Consider the following 16,718-nt stretch of genomic DNA (forward strand, 5'->3'; position numbering starts at 1 on the left):
CCTCAGAATATATAAAGCATATAAACAATTACAGCAATATGATGCAACAAACACAGCAGTGCTACTAATCCAAAATACTCAAAGCTTCATAGAACTGAAACAAACATTTATTTTTAGCTCCATTCTGCTGCTGATACATACTTTAGGTTTCTGAATGTTAAACTTGTTGCTGCCTTTCATAGTGTGTAACTTGAAGGCCCTGAGTACTTTCTCCCACACTGAAAACACTGGAATGATACAATTATTTGAACATTACCTAATAAGACTGATTCAGGACAGACAATTAGTTATGTTAAACTTTTCTAGCAGTCCTTCACAAACAGGGAACAGTCTGTCTATTCTCTCCATCTGTCAGCTGCTGCTGGCTCTTCCTCCTCTTCCTCACACACTGCTGAGTTTGTCCTGGTGGATCATCAGGGATGCAAAGCCTCACAGATGATGTGCAGCAGTGGGTCCCTCAGTCTGTCCTCACTCTGGACACTTGCAGTTGTCACACATGGAAATCAAATGTGTGATAAGCTGCAGGATTCAAACACAAGTGTAACTTATAAACACATGTTCATACTTTTATTCCACAATCAGAGAGAAAGAAACAGAGAGCGAGTGCAGGACAGACAGACAGGTGGCAGTCTCAGGTGTATACACTGCTACAAACAGGAGGATTTAGTGTTTGTGTTATTACGAGTGCTAAACAAGAAGAGTTCCCAGATGGTATAGTGGACACATGTGTGACTCCTGTGATTTCTTTCAGCTTAACGAGTGAACCGTCAGCTCGTTCAAACACACGTTAAAGTCCGTTTGGCTCGACACCACCGAACAGAGGCAGCAATATAACATAGCTAACATTAACAGTGCAGTGAATCCTGCTTGTGCCGTGATATTCAGGACTGCAAACTGAGCAGCATCACTGACTTTCAGCTTGTTGTGTTTGTGGATATATGACTGACTTTAATTATCCACAAAATCATCACATTCTCTGTAAGATTAACATCAACTATTGAACAGCATATATTTTACAGTAAAGGCTTTAAAACCAAGTTAGTACAAACATCACTAATGTCACATAACTTTGCTGACATGTGGCCAACAGCAATGTTTTAATGTTCCTCATTATTAAACATTCGCACATAAATAAGTGACATCACTCAGTACTTACTTTTGACAGTTCACTCTTCGGCTGCTCCCTTCTGCCGTATTTTTGCGGCAAAATTATCCACACCCACCGCCGCGCTATGAATTTTGGGATATATGGGACCACGAAGCGTGCACCGGACCACGCTTGATATTTGGGGAAATCGACGGCGCATTTGGAGTACGCATTTGAAGTGCACTTCAAATTGGGACAGCCGTCGTCGCGTCGCTGTGACGTAATAGGTCTCAAAATGCGTACTCGAAGTGTGCGGTCGCTGGATTGGGACACAGCCAGAGTTTAAAAGGTACCGCATGCGCATCTGTCAACGGAATGAGTCACCACCAAAAAAACAAACAAAAACAAAATTATTCTCACAAAGATTAAAAAAAAAATACATTTCTCTCCATAACAAAATGGATCCCGAAAGAAAAAGAAAAGTTTCTTTCGATCTTTTAACTGCAAATAAGGTAACGGTTTGTCTGTCTTTGTTTCAGTGTAATCTATCAGAATAGGAAAAACAGCCATGTGACTTGCAGTGTAAATTATTTATTTCATTTTATGCAGGTTAAATGTCGCATCTGTTCTGTGGAGCTTTCTTACACAAACAAAAGCACCTCCTCAATGTTTAGGCATTACAGTGCCAAACATGAAAATGAGGAGACAAACACACTGAGAATGAACACTGGTAGGCCTATATAGATATTGAGCAGCATTATCATCTTTTTATTAATATGCGTTTTATTATTTTGAACTCAAGCGTCTAGGAAGATTGACCAGGCAGTCCTGAATTTTATTATAAAGGACTGCCAACCCCTTAGGATTGTGGAGAGTGAGGGGTTCAGGGAGCTGGTTCAGGTCCTTGATCCATCATACGTTTTGCCAACCAGAAAGGTTTGTATAGACAATGTTTCATCAGGTAGCTGATGTTAAGTACTGCATACTGGTTTAACTTTGTTTCATCTTCACACCATCAAGGTATTGATAGCCAAAAAACATGCGGAGGAACTCGAACGAGTGGAGTGTGCTGCAGTAATTGCCCGCACAACATCTGAGCCACAGCCTGGACCTTCATCACCTGTTCCAGCCAAGTTCACTATTATCAGATTATTTGTACATTTATTTTGATGCTAATGTGTACAAATTTTGAGTAGACGACAAAAACTAAAACGGCCATGCATATGTTATTATTTCAGAAAACCTGTGGCAGCGGCACAATGAAGAAGCTGGCAGATAAACCAACAATGCAACAGCAGACTCCATCATTGAGGTCCAGTGAGAGACTGAGAGAAACATTCCAAGATCAGAGGATCCTTTAACGTACTGGGGGAATAGGAAGACATCTTATCCGAACCTTTTCCACCTGGCTTTACAGTTTTTGTGTACCCCAGCTTCATCTGTGCCCTGTGTCGTGTGTTTTCCAAAGCTGGGGAAATGGTGTCAAAAAATGCAATAGACTGAATGCAAAAACAGTGTAAAAACTTATTTTTCTGAATAAAAATTTATAATAAACTCTGAGTCAGTTACATTTAAATGGGTAATATTACATTCACAATACTTTCATTTTAATTTCCACTTAATGTCATTCACAATACATTTTAAAGATGTCTACAATATTTGAAATGTCAAAGATATAAAATGATTCCATGGAAAGTACAATACCTTACAGTGTATACAAGTATGACTAGGTCATTGAATCAGTGTCTGTTGTGAGTCTCAAGTAAGTTGCCTGCAATGATATTTAAGGTCCAGCAAGTGTCAGTATGGAGCAAAACAACACTGTGTCGACACAGTATAAATACAGTTTGGGGAATGTGCTGAAACGCTTCACGAGGCTTCATCTACCCATCACTACAAATTAATAATTTAATGATCGACTGAAAAACAAAGTGACTCTCTGCGGCAGTGTGAAAGACTTCAACGAGGAAAAGGCTGCTGGTTACAACTCACTGAATGATTGCACCAGACAAGAGTTGACAGAGGAGGAAGGGAGGGTGATGTATCAATCAGGGGAGAAAAAAACCTGCATGTTTACTAAAAGGGAAGGTTTGATTTTCAAGCAAGAAAAAACATGATATTAAAAATGCAAGTTATTTAACGAAAAAAGCCTATTGAATGGAGAGTTGTCCCATTTTGTCTCACATGGTTACCACACATATTCTCTAAAATCTCTCCCCTGAATGTAAGACAAAAACAACATTAAAAAAAACCCTTTCTATTCATACTGCCCACACAATGGGCACAACATTCTGCTGTGCCCACCAGTGTTGGTCAAGTTACTTGAAAAAAGTAATCAGTAACTAATTACTGATTACTTCCCCCAAAAAGTAATCCCGTTACTTTACTGATTGCTTATTTTCAAAAGTAATTAGTTACTTAGTAACTTTTTAAAAACATGATTTACAGCCTGAATAGGCGATAAAGCGATCGATCTTTCAGCCCAATTCTAATTTCTGCCTAATCCATCATATAAAATGTAACCAAATGGAAAAAAAAGCCTCTTTTTAAAACTTATTTTATTAGTTTTAATATTTTAACTTTATTCATTTCTCTGTGAATTTCCCATTCCGTGGGTGCTTGCTCTGAAGTTTAGGGGTTTTTTTCGCTGTAAAAAGAAGTTTTCTTCCCATGCACTGTACAGCAGACGCTAATGTTTTTGTCGCTTTTTATGGAATCGAACTCAAAGTAAGGTCAGTACTTCCTCGCCTTAAACGCTGCAGGGTCATACTCTCTCCCGCACTCGATATATGATCCATTTTTGATCTGCACACAGCTGTTGTCACAAACGTCGCACTCGCTTACGTCATTGTAATGACACACTCTTGGAAAAACATCAGAAGTCAGAGGAATAAAATGCTGGATAATCATCAGAGTTTTACTTTTCAGCTGTCTGTAAATGAACAGCTTCAAAATGAACTGTTAACAGCGCAATCAGGATCATTTTATTTTGGTGTGCTCAATCTTCAATGACCAAAGAAGGTCGTGTTTGTAACTTAGCTGGAGTTAGTACTGGAATGGATGTGGTGGGAGGGGTCCCTCATGAAGAAACGACTGCGACACATATGCAGGTAGCTAATGTGATGTAAGATAACTACAACCTCTAAAAGCAGCTACCTTCACTGTCTCATATCAGTATAATTTAATTTAAAGAGTACCTCCATGAATGAAGCATGTTTAGATAGTTTATAGTATTCAGCCTTTTAGACAAGTACTGCTGTTCGGTCTAGCGTGAGACCATCCGGTAAAGTTTTAAAATCTGGAAAAAAAAACAAAAACGTTTGATGATTGGCTGATCTGAGGGCGGATCTGCCTCTAAGACCTCTGCTACCCGGACACAAAGGACATCTTTCCTCTCTTCACCCTTTAACATGTGCTAGAAGGTAATGTGACACGTCGCTGTTGTTGTTATTGCGTATTTGTGTTCATAGAAAAAACACCTCCCTTAAAAAGCAGCGGGGCATAGTTTACACGTCAAATAGTGACAATCTGCAGTCCTCTAAACTGCGAATTTAGCTTAAAAAAATGAATGAAATTAAAAACGTTTAAAGTTCAGTTTAAATCCAGCTTCTCTGAAATGTGTAATAAGTGGAGTGACCTTCGTGAAATCATTTTGTTCGTCGTGTTTTTTAGATGTGTGTGTGATGAATTGGTGGGGAAGAAAAAGAAGGAAGGACGGTTCAGTTATTACATCAGCGACCTGTTTACGAGCCTTGCGCTGCCGGGCATCGGGTGTTGCCCGTTCTCACTCCCGGAGCGTAACATCCCGACGATTTGTCACGTCCCGCGGCGTTCCTGGGGAACGCGAAAGCGTAGCGTCAATTTGGGAGTGAGAACGTGTTGGCCATTTTTATATTGAGTAAAATATGCTTTTTGTCTCGTGCTTTAGAAAAAGAGCATCATTATAATATTAATATAATAATAATGATGATGCATTTCACAGAGCTGTGCAAAGTCTACAGACACTGGGAGATCCTGGAAGTGTGCCTGCAGGGTACTTTCCAACTCAGTTCAGTTTAGCGCCGTGAAAAGTACATGTTCAAATCCGGAAGAAACACCACGTGCTTTTATTTGTCTGTCAGTTCGGGTTATAAATGCTCATACTTCCTGAAACGCTTTGAGTTAAAGAAGCGAAGAATTCACAGACAGACGCTTCTCCTCTGTTCTGAATGACAATGGTGAAAACGCTCAACGCAAGCCTTCATATTGACACTGCACTTAACGCCACTCTCTGTTCATTTTTCACACTATAGTTGACGCCTGGCAAAAAACAAAACAAAAACAAATGAAAAAAACCCTAAATCACAATAGCTTATGAAACCGTAATTTTATTATTAATAGAACCAGCTGCCAGTTTGGATTGAGGAGACAACAATCCATTCAATCCAGCTTTATTTACATTTTTAAGGTAAAGACAAGTGGACAACATTTCTACTTTTAAGATTAGACTTTGCCAGGACAACTTTCACTTTCAACTTGCTGCCTTTACTTTAAAATGTGGAAATATTTTCAGAGTAAATTAAAGTGCAGGTTTTTTTTCTTGTTGCTTTAATTGCAGAGGTTGTAGTTCATGTAGTTTTGGTCAGTCAGTGTAATAATCAGGATCATAAAGAGGATCACATGTTGTAATGAGTGAATGAAGTCAGACTAGATTTTCCTTCTTCTACTTGTACTGACTGACCTTTGACCTCATGTGTTGATGACTCTTCACCTCTGTCTCCTCTCACAGGGAGAAGATGATCTGCAGGATCCTGCTGCTCATCATCCTCACCTCATGTGTCTCTGGTTAGTTTACAGCTTCACTTTATGAACTCCAAATAAAGCTCAACAACAGATTTGTTCCAGTTCTCAGTGTGTCTGCTCCTCTCTTTCCCTCTCTGTCTCCTCAACAGGATCATTTGTAGTCAATGTGACACAGACCTGCTATCAGGCAGAGGAGAACCACAACATCACACTGGAGTGGACGTTCACCACCAAACCTGATGGATCCTGGATCTACATTTTCATCATCTGTTACCTGATAAATGCTCATAAAGATTCAGTCCTGTATCAGGTTCATGAAGGTGTTGAGGTGTCAGAATCTCAGGATGAAAAGTTTTCAGGACGAGTCCAGAGTGACAAAGACGCCCTCAGAGAAGGACGAATCAGACTGCAGCTTTCCAGACTCAGGACTGATGACTCGGGTCTGTACAGATGTGAAGTGGAGACAGATTATGGAAACAACCTCCAGGAATGTCAACTCAGCGTCACTGGTGAGTTTATTCAGTATCTTTTTTCTTAAAATTTTGAGTGAAACAGCTTTCATGGATAACTGGAAATCTTTTTGTAAAACTTATTCTGATTTCTTTATTGTTGTTTTTGTAAATGACTGAGATTTATTTGGTGTCTCTGCAGGGCTAAAGGTCAGTACTAAACCTGAGAGAAAACCAGAGGCATCAAAAGCAACAAGTCAAGGCAGGATCAGAGTGTTGCTGCTTCTCTGCGGGTTTTTCTACACTCTGTGTCTCTAAAGTTAGGAGACTTCCCTTTTTTGTAGCTGTGCTGCAGTTTGTGTAGTTGAATATTAATGAGTTTTGCAGCTGATAACTGCTTTCTTTGTTATGAATTTGATTTTTCAAAATGAAATATGATATAGTGTAAATTAGTGGTGCAACGGATCACGGTTGATCCGTAATCCGAACCGATCCCACTCCACGGTTCAGCACGCACGTGATCCGAAGCTTCGAAAAAGAAAGAAAAAGTATGTGTATGGTGCGCGTGGTCGGTCTGTCAAGCGATAGTTATGGCCAGCGCTAGGTGGTCCAAGTAGCGGAGCAGAGGAGTTTGCGGTATTTAAGCAGCCCTTTGCTGCCCAATCCGTCCGGGCTAAAGCTATTACAAAAGCTACTGGGGTGTTTAGCTGCAGACAGGAGGTGTGCAAAACAAGAGGTTTAAACTATGATGAACGTGCTTAAGCCACGCTATGATATCCCCTTCGCATCCACTTTAGTGGCAAGATTGTTCCAAGCATGTATGAGCAGGAAAAGATTTAAGTTATGGCTGAACTGTCCCAGGCATCTTCTGTTGCCCTAACTACTACAAATGGGTGGACCTCCAGGGCAACGGAAAGCTACGTGACCGTGGCAGCTCATTATATCACAGCGGAGTGCGATATAATGAGCGGTATGTATTATTGTAGGGTCTACCTTACAATATAAAGCGCCTTGAGGCGACTGTTGTTGTGATTTGGTGCTTTATAAATAAAATTGAATTGAATTGAGTGGTAGATACAAAGCTGCCCTATATTGAACCATAATTTATTTTTTTTATAATTGCGTGGAATGAGACTTGAGTTGAATGTTTTTAACAGGCAAAAAATACTTCAATAAGTAAATGTTAAATTTTTGTCTTTTTTCTTTTTTTGCTGATCAGAAAATTGATCCGATCCATGACTTAAAACCGTGATCCGATCCGAACCGTGAGATTTTTGATCCGTTGCACCACTAGTGTAAATGGAAACCAACATCAGGTTCAAGTTAAAACAAATTTTTGTTTGTTATTTTTCTAGCAGCTGCTGATCCTCCTCAGCCAGAGAAATTTATTTTAAGTCCACAGTGGGAGAGCTCAGGAAGGACCTGCTTGATTCTTAGTCAGGGAGTTTTAGTTCTCCTGCCTCTCTGTGCTTTTCTTTAGTTTAACAGATTAAGACTACGTCGAAGTTTGTGACAAGTATCCCAAAAACTTGATTCTGTTCATATGAATGTAGCGTTTTTAAAGGGAGAAACTTTTTGTTACTGATCCAAATAACTTCTTCAGTCTCTGAAAACGTTACCACCAGATAAACAATATCAACTTTTTAGGATTTCCTTACCTGGATGATTGAGCACGCATTTGTGACAAGTATGTTTTGTTTGTTCTGTGTGTCATTCAAGCAGCAAATCTGCTGCACAATAATACTTAAGACAGTGTGGAGATCCTGACAGTCCAGGAAAGCTGTGTGGGATTTATGAGAACCACAGCCGTCTATCACACTGACACTATGCAACAGTGATGTACAGAAACACAGTGAGTTTTAAAGTTCTCAGTCACAAATGAACACACTCCAACACACTATGGGTGTGGGAGAGTGACAGTTAAATTATTGTTGCATTACTTTGGATTAGAGTTTTAATTATCATGGTGGTAGTAAGCTTAACTATCATCATAATTATTATTATCATTATTGTCGTAAAGTGGTAAATTAAATACAAAATAAGCTATTCAGCACCACAGGTGCTTTCATTTTCCTTCTGCACTTCTTCCGTTTCTACTTTAAAGCAGGCAGATCCGACACGTGTAGCAGGAAAACTTTGCTACATGTTTGGTTCATTTTAGGAAAAGTGAGTAAACATATCTGCAGTTTTAAGACTGAGTACAAATGACAGTGGTGCCAGTGAGATGTTGTGTGGAGTTTTTTACTTTTACTGACAACACAACAACGGGTATTCGACAGTTGAATGTATTATCCTGGTGAGTTAGCTTTTAGTATCAAAGGTTCAAAGTTAATGCGTGTAATTGTGTTTTATGTCAGAAATATGCCAGACTCACCCTGTAACTACATAATTATATTTTACGATCGCGTTACTCAGGAAAGACTGACTACAGCTGATAAAGATTACACACTATAAATAGTTGTGAAAGGGCACAAATGTGTCTTTGTGTACATTGTTGATGTTATTGGCTTGGCGAGGAAAAGCTAGAGTGTTGTCTGAGTCACTCAGACTCTCCTCCACACAGTCCTCATTTATAAAGTGCTTTACAAACCTGAACATTACAGCTAACAGCTGGACTTTCCATTTCATAGCTTTAAACACTTATTTCCTAAATTCGTCTTTGTCAGTTTTTGACAGCAGGGATCCACAATGTAAATTTGCCTTTTTATGTGTTGCATGCCCACTTTAAGAAAGAGAAAACTAGCTTTGTAGCAGCCAGAGACCTTTGAATGCCAGTGAAGTTCAGCACCTTGAAGCAATGACTATTAGCCACACAACGTGGGTGAGTGCCAAGTTAAATTTGAGACAAACAACTGAAGCAAGTATTAACTAGTTAATGTGAAAAGCTGTATTTTTACACGTGAAATTCATTAATGTGTGTCCTGTGGAAACATAGGGTGCAGGAATAGTACTGTAAATGAATAATGCACTTGTACTGTTTGTTATAAATTTGTAAATAAATTCTTATTGATATAAATGGTGTTGGTATGACTCCTCTGTTTATAAGAAACAACAACCATAACAAGACCAGTCTGACACAGAATATCTCACCCAATGAATTCAGTCTCCTGGATCTGGGTTAATCACACACAGCAAATTATTTTATGATAGTTTCTTTGGAACATTAAGAAAAGGTTTCCCATTTGTTCTCTTTTTTTTTTAAAGAAATGTCCAGTTTTCACCGAAAGGGGAAAAATAAACTTCCAGATATTCCCAAAGCTTCACCTACGTTAATCACGTTGGGATCAGCCTCCTAGTAGATCTGCTAAAGGATGCTGGATACAGAGGTGCCATGTAACAGAGAGAGAATGGAGTGAGTAGGGAGGTGGTGAGCCTCCAGGCACGAGCGCTGGAGAAACCAGGTAAAGGAGAGGAAAAAGAAACTGCAGATACCACAACATCCCAGATTATTACACAGTTTCATAAATGTCTGCAGTGCTGAACAACACATGCAAAAACTCTGTTCTTTACCACATTGTCCTGAGCTGTACTCGGGGCGGTCCCACACAGTCCTGGCCTGGCAGACTCCCACTGCAGCCCCCAAAAGACTCCCTCCGTATGGCTGGGCATGCTCATTCAAGTCTGAGAGAGAAACATATTTATGTGCTGTATATGAGATCTGGCAGCCAAGAGAAAAGTGTTGATCATCTGTTTTCACACATCTAAACAAACTGGTATGGTGTCATCAGATTTCTCACCAAATGAATGGATGTGAATATATAAAATGCGCAGAGGCCCAGTAAAAGAAAAAGAAGCATTGTTTTGTGCAGTGAATCATTCAGTTGGTCTAGTAAACTGAAAGAGTTCAAACACAGAGCTGGAAATGATCCGAATATTTTCACTGTATGTTCAGATGCTGAAAAGCTCAGATCAGCGGCTGGTTGTCATAGTGATTTCTGGACCTCGAGTCACATGTTATGGAAGGAGATGGTAACCTGGATCTCTGCTCAAAGATGGTCTCAGGTGTTGAGTGTAAATGGTCTCCTTTTGTCTCCGACAATCCTGTTTTATAACCTTTGACCCCTCCTGAGTTCATGCTGTGGCTGTTATGCTCTGGTGTCCATTCTTTCATTCACGCAGGCTCCAGGATACAGACTGAGTCATTTGTCAACATTTCAAATGTGTCACCATTTGAAGTGATGAAAATGTAGAAACTGCAAAGCTGAACGCTCTCACCCTGTGACAGCTGTGACAGGATCCAACATAGAGGTGGAAAACCAGAGGATGTTAAACAAACAATAAACAAACCAGAGAACACATTTTCCTAAGAAAATGCAGAGGAAATGCTGAAAGCTGAACATTTAAGTTGGATTACTTGGAAGTGTTAAAATAGTTGGGAAAATACTGAAATAGTCTGAACCATTCACCTGCGAAGAGCCGAACTGCTGAAAGCTGAAGTTCACACACAGTGTAAAAAAAAAAAAAGTCTCATTGCAAAACTTTTAGTTGTAATTTGTTTTTTTTTAGTTTACTCATCAGCTAAAGTTGAAATACTGAGTTAGCACTAATAGTGGGAATCACCAGACACCCCAATCACCAGATATGATATTATCACAAGACTTAACTCACATATTCACTCACCATATTATTGCAATTTTTTAATGTTTTGTGATATTCTGAGTATTGCAATGCGATATTTTGTGATTATCACATTTTTCTACAACAGACTGTGTTCATAAAGGTAAACTTATATTCATTTTATCTTAAAACAAAGTCTCACACTCAGTCTTTCTCTCATTTCAGTTTCATTGCCGACAAACTGAAATGTTTGTATTACAGTCTAGTACAACTTAACTGAATGCAACCATCTGGGGACAACTGTACAATTTTAGCTATTGCTAACAATGACATTTGTAAACACTGTGCAGCCCCTTTAGCACCTGAAGAATATAATATAATGTAAAACAAAATATTGTTTTACATTAAATAAAAAAGGTTTTACATTGAAATAAAATAAAACATGCTGTTTTAAATTAAAATAAGTAAACTGTCCTGTTTGTTGCTTCCCTAAAAACAGTTAAACACATTTGGACTGTGAAGGAATATCAGCATTCTTGCTCAGAAAAAGGAGCTGATCAACATGGTCTAAGGTCAGAGTGCTCCGTTTTGCTGTGACGATGTCTCCAGCGGTCGAGAAGACTTGTTCAGCTGAGATAGGAGTACTTGGGAAACAAAGGTATCTTTTTGCCAGTGTGGCCAGGAAAGGATAGAGTTGCTCATGGGATTTCCACCAGCTTAGTGGGTCTTCTGTGAGTGCCAGTGGCGTGACCTCCTGGTATCTTTTCACCTCCTCAGTTGTGGCAGATAATGATTTTGGTGGGGCTCCAAAATCACCACAAGTCTGACCAAGGAAGTCTGTTAGCCCACAGGACTTCCTCATCTTAGCTGGTATGAGAGGTGGTCTGGGATTCTCTTCAATGCCGTCAGGTTCCTCATGATGTTCAGGGGCTTCTGGCTCAGAGATGGACTGCTGCTTCTTTTCTTCCTGTAGAAAACCCACACACATACAGAGAGAGGGAGAAAATAAATATGTTAGATCTTTTATTATGCAGTAATATGTTGTTTTTCTTTAATAAATTATAATTAATGTATTTAATTGTTAAATAGAACATTACCAAAATGACAAAGAATGGTGACAAGAATGGCAGGGTTTTAAAGCGTGGATCGAGGACTGATGCTGTGTAGAGGGTGTTCCTCTCGACTGTGCTGGCATATCTCTTCTTAAGATCTTGACTGATACTTTGCTTGATGTTTCTGACCAGCGCTATGTCACAAATGTTGTCCTGGGTGTCATGCAACAGCTGTGCTAGCAGCGGTGCTACGAGAGACAGAGTAGGAATCTTTTCCTCAGACATCACAGTGGTCACGACTTGCATTGACTTCAAGACCCAGACAATTTCTTCAGCGTTGCCAATATCTCTCTCATTTAGTGTAAAGATATCAGTGCTACGCTTTCTCAAAACGGGAGACAGCAGCGCTGCATAAATGGCAGGTTGCTATTCAAGGAAACGCTGGAGCATGTCATAAGCACTGTTCCATCTTGTGCAGACGTTGGTCTTTTCTATTTTTGCTCCAGAGCTTGGTTTGCCAGTGTGCTTCTATTGAAAAAGTCAGTTATGCTCCACACTCTCCCAAAAACCCTGGCTACTGCAGGCACATTTAAGGCTCGTTGTGATGCCAGATTGAGCATATGGGTGAAAAAGTTTCACATGCATGTATCCTGCTAGCTGAGTGGCGATTGTCATATTAGAATCATTGTTGGTGAGAACCACCAGATGTTTCCCATTCCTGTGCTGCATTTTGCAGGAGGTTGGCAATGTTCGCTCCAGTGTGACTTTCATGTAATGTTCGAGTCTGGAGATGTACAGCAGTCACCAGTCCACTGTGAGATAATGAGCTGTTATACTTACATATGAATCCACAGCCCGTGAGGTCCATGCATCGCAAGTTAATGCAACCTTTTGTGTTGCACTCAAACTTTCCTCAACTTTACGCTTCACGTCTATGTAGAGATTGGATAACGGCTGTGTCGGTGAAAAAACGTGATGGTATCACATACCTGGGTTCCAGCATCTTGAGCATGTAAGAAAAACCCTCATTTTCCACAATGTTGTAAAGACGTAGGTCTTTGCAGACGAAGTACATGATAGATTGTGTGTGTGTTTTTTTTAAGCTCACTCTGAATTGGGAGAAAGCTTTGCCGTCCTCAGTTAATGTTATTTTTGGATGGTGGTGCGTAAGATGGGCCCGCATGTTCGTAGTAGAGATGGCACGATACCACTTTTTTATGTCCGATACCGATACCGATATCATAAATTTGGATATCTGCCGATACCGATATGAATCCGATATAGTGTTTTTTAATCAACAAAACTGTTTTTTAAATATCTTGCTGCATTTTGTATAAGTTCATACTCAAGTTTAAAACAACAACTACACTAAAGCTATTCTGTTATACCTGTATGCAAAAAAAAAATATTTCATAGTTCAGCAATACTGATCAATCTAATAAACTTAAACCTACACCATCCTCCCTATTCTGGTATTTTAAAGAGTACTTAGCATAAATATTAAGCAACCTAACTAATAGGGTTCCAACTCCCAGCAACAACAAAAATAAATAAATAAAAAATAGGGAACCACCCCTCACGCTCCACCTTATGATGCTTAATCGACGTAATCAACCTTAATTTGATGCAGTGTGAAAAAAAATGCACAGAAATCAATTATTTTTCAAGAAATATTAAATAGATTCAACATCTTTCTTCAACAAAATTGCAGACTGCACAGATGGTACCTTCCCAAAGGAAAAAGTACTATAGCTTACTAGGGTGTATATATATATATATATATATATATATACATATATATATATACATATATATATATATATTAGGGGTGCAACGATATTCGTATCGATATTGAACCGTTCGATACAGTGCTTTCGGTTCGGTACGCATATGTATCGAACAATACAACATTTGTAATTTATTTTATCAATTTTCCTTCTGACGATGCTGTCTGTGTTGAGCGCTCAGTGAATCTGTGTTCGACTACTCCGCCTAGGCTGCACTGTCGAGCGCAGATCCACTGAGCGCTCAACACAGACAGCATAGTCAGAAGGAAGAGCGCAGGGCACCTCCCCCACCCTCATTCAGATCTGGCGTTTGGAATTATTTTGGTTTCCATGTGACGTATGACCCTGAAGGTAAGCGAGTCATGGACTAAAGTAAAACAGTATGTTGGATGTGCCATGCAATGCTCAATTACATTGGTGTGAACTAGTGTGTTAGCGCAGTTAGCTCGTTAAAGTGTTTGCCGTCTAGCCCATGCACGGAGCGATCGGCGGTAGCTCGTTAACGGAGATTTGCCGTGTTGTGGCGTTAAGGTCATTTCAACGAGATTAACCTGAAAGCACTAGTGGGAACACAATGAATATGACTGCACATTTACGCCGACATCATCCTAGTGCAAAGACAAAAACAACAAGCATGCTACTAACTTTAGCCGAGTCATTTAGACAGCTGTTAGCACATGATTCTCCTTATGCTGCTGAGAATATAGCCCAGAAGAAGCGGATAGTATAGCTTTTATTTTGGAAAGAGACATTTCTCTGTAATAAACTCTCTTTTCCAAAGATGAGTGATTCCTCAATCAGATACAGGGCTTGCAATATCGCTAGCCCGACGTCCCAGAGCTAGCGATTTTTTCAGTCGGGCTACCAAAATCTATCTCTTCCCTGCCCGTCGGGCTATTGTAGGAAAAATATATGTCAATGCTTTTGCATTCTTTCAGAAATGTAGCTGGGTAATTATGTCATTGGCATCGGTGAGCCACTGTCAATATGTGACATACTGAAGTCGCGTTTGAATTTGCGCTTGTTTTTTTGCTTTCACTTTGCAATCGTGCGAACTGTGTGTAGAGAGCGACAGCACTGATCTGTGAGTGATGATAATTTGTGCACCAATTCCTCTGACATCGTCTTATTAATCGTTAGCTTACTATGCAAACATGACAAGTGAAATCTCCCGCAGCAAGCTTAAACATGTGAGAGGTTGATCACGCAGAGAATCGCTGAGCTTATGTGAGTGAGCGTGTAAAAGCATTTCAGTTCTGCTGAGCCAAATAAGACAGGTCAGGGTGAAGAAGTGACAGCCAAAGAAAAGCTTACCACAAAACGGAGAAGTTATGACAAATCAGACTATAAGGCAAAAAGAAAGTGCAGCTTTATGGTTTCATGGACAAAAGAATTTCTGTGGCTGCAATATGATGAGCTAAATAACCAGGGCTGCACATAAGTGGTCCCAGGTGCGCATTCGCTGTCAAAATAAAAAACACGCACAAGGGTTAGGGTTAAATTTAAAAACTGTACTTTTGAGTTAAAATATATATTTATAATTTTAATAAATGACAAATTAAAAAGGCATGAACATTTTTTTGTATCGAAAAAATATCGAACCGTGACACCAAAGTATCGAACCGAACCGAACCGTGAATTTTGTGTATCGTTGCACCCCTAATATATATATATATATATATATATATATATATATATATATTAGACTTAATAGTTACTATATACAGTAATGGACTTCTATTCATTTTGCATCAAATTAAAACTTTGGGTGTCAGATAATTATTTATTAAAAGCGAGACATTTTAAATGAGAATAAGAAAGAAAAGTATGTCTTTGTGCCCCTTTTTCCCTGTTAATGCCCTATCGGCCCCCCTGGCTAAACTTTGCTAGATCCGCCCCTGCACAGTTACCAGCGTCAGCTACTTAGAAAAAGATCCTCGAGTAGAAAGTAATATTAAATACATTCTAACAACAGCTTATCAAGCTTAAACGTGCTGCTGTTGTTCAGCCGCTGGTTTCCTCTTTCTGGTGCAAAGTGGGCCAAAAGCAAACTAGAGACACGGACTCGCGACAGAAAAGCCGATCAGCTGATCGTTAAGCAGTTTCACGATTGAAGTAGCAGTAAGAAGAGGCAGTCGTTTGTTAAGCTTAACGCAGGAATGCTTTACAAACATTCAGAGATGGACTTACACACTTGCTTTACTTCTCTCGGGATAACTTTGTCGGAGATGAAATGCCGGGTTGCTAGCGAAGCTCCACATGCTATCCAGACCACCGACAGGTCTCGCATGCCACAGCCGCTCTATCACGTGATGCATACTGCTCCGACATGCTAACGTTCTGAGGCGAGTTACGGCGTGTTGCAAGTTTTGTGAGGTGCTTTCGTGATATTTAATGGATCGGATTACATTTTTTATTTTTCTCCGATATCCGATCCAGTAATTTAGGTCAGTATCGGACCGATACCGATACGTAATATCGGATCGGTCCATCTCTAGTTCGTAGTATTACCAGAATACTTTTTTTTTGATACGAGACACCTTGCAAATCCCGTGTGTCATATCCATCTCATTTGTCCCATCCTTGTTAAAAAAATCCAAAATGTGTCCAGATGTTTGATTTAAACACAGATGGTGCTTTCCTGATTTCTTTCTGTGCCTCCATCTTTATTTGATCAACTTTCCCACATGGTGACCTAACCTCTGCTGACCTCACTAGAGAAAAAGCTCAGCCGTACCATTTGTTGCATTGGAATTTTTTATAATGAAATATCAATGTCGGCTGTCCCTGTATCGATACATTATTACCAAACAAAATATTGTGATGCTATGCTGTATCGATTTTTACCCCTACCCCTAGTTAGCACACCTCATTATTGTTGCAGAACCGACCTAATGTTTTTGTGCTTCAGGTTCAGTTAGTTCAGCCATTATACTATTCAAAACAGAATAGAATAGAATAGAATAGCCCTTTATTATCATTGTACATGTACAACAAAATTATG

This window comes from Simochromis diagramma, unplaced genomic scaffold (assembly GCF_900408965.1).
Source record: "Simochromis diagramma unplaced genomic scaffold, fSimDia1.1 OVJJ01000141.1, whole genome shotgun sequence".
Taxonomy (NCBI): domain Eukaryota; kingdom Metazoa; phylum Chordata; class Actinopteri; order Cichliformes; family Cichlidae; genus Simochromis; species Simochromis diagramma.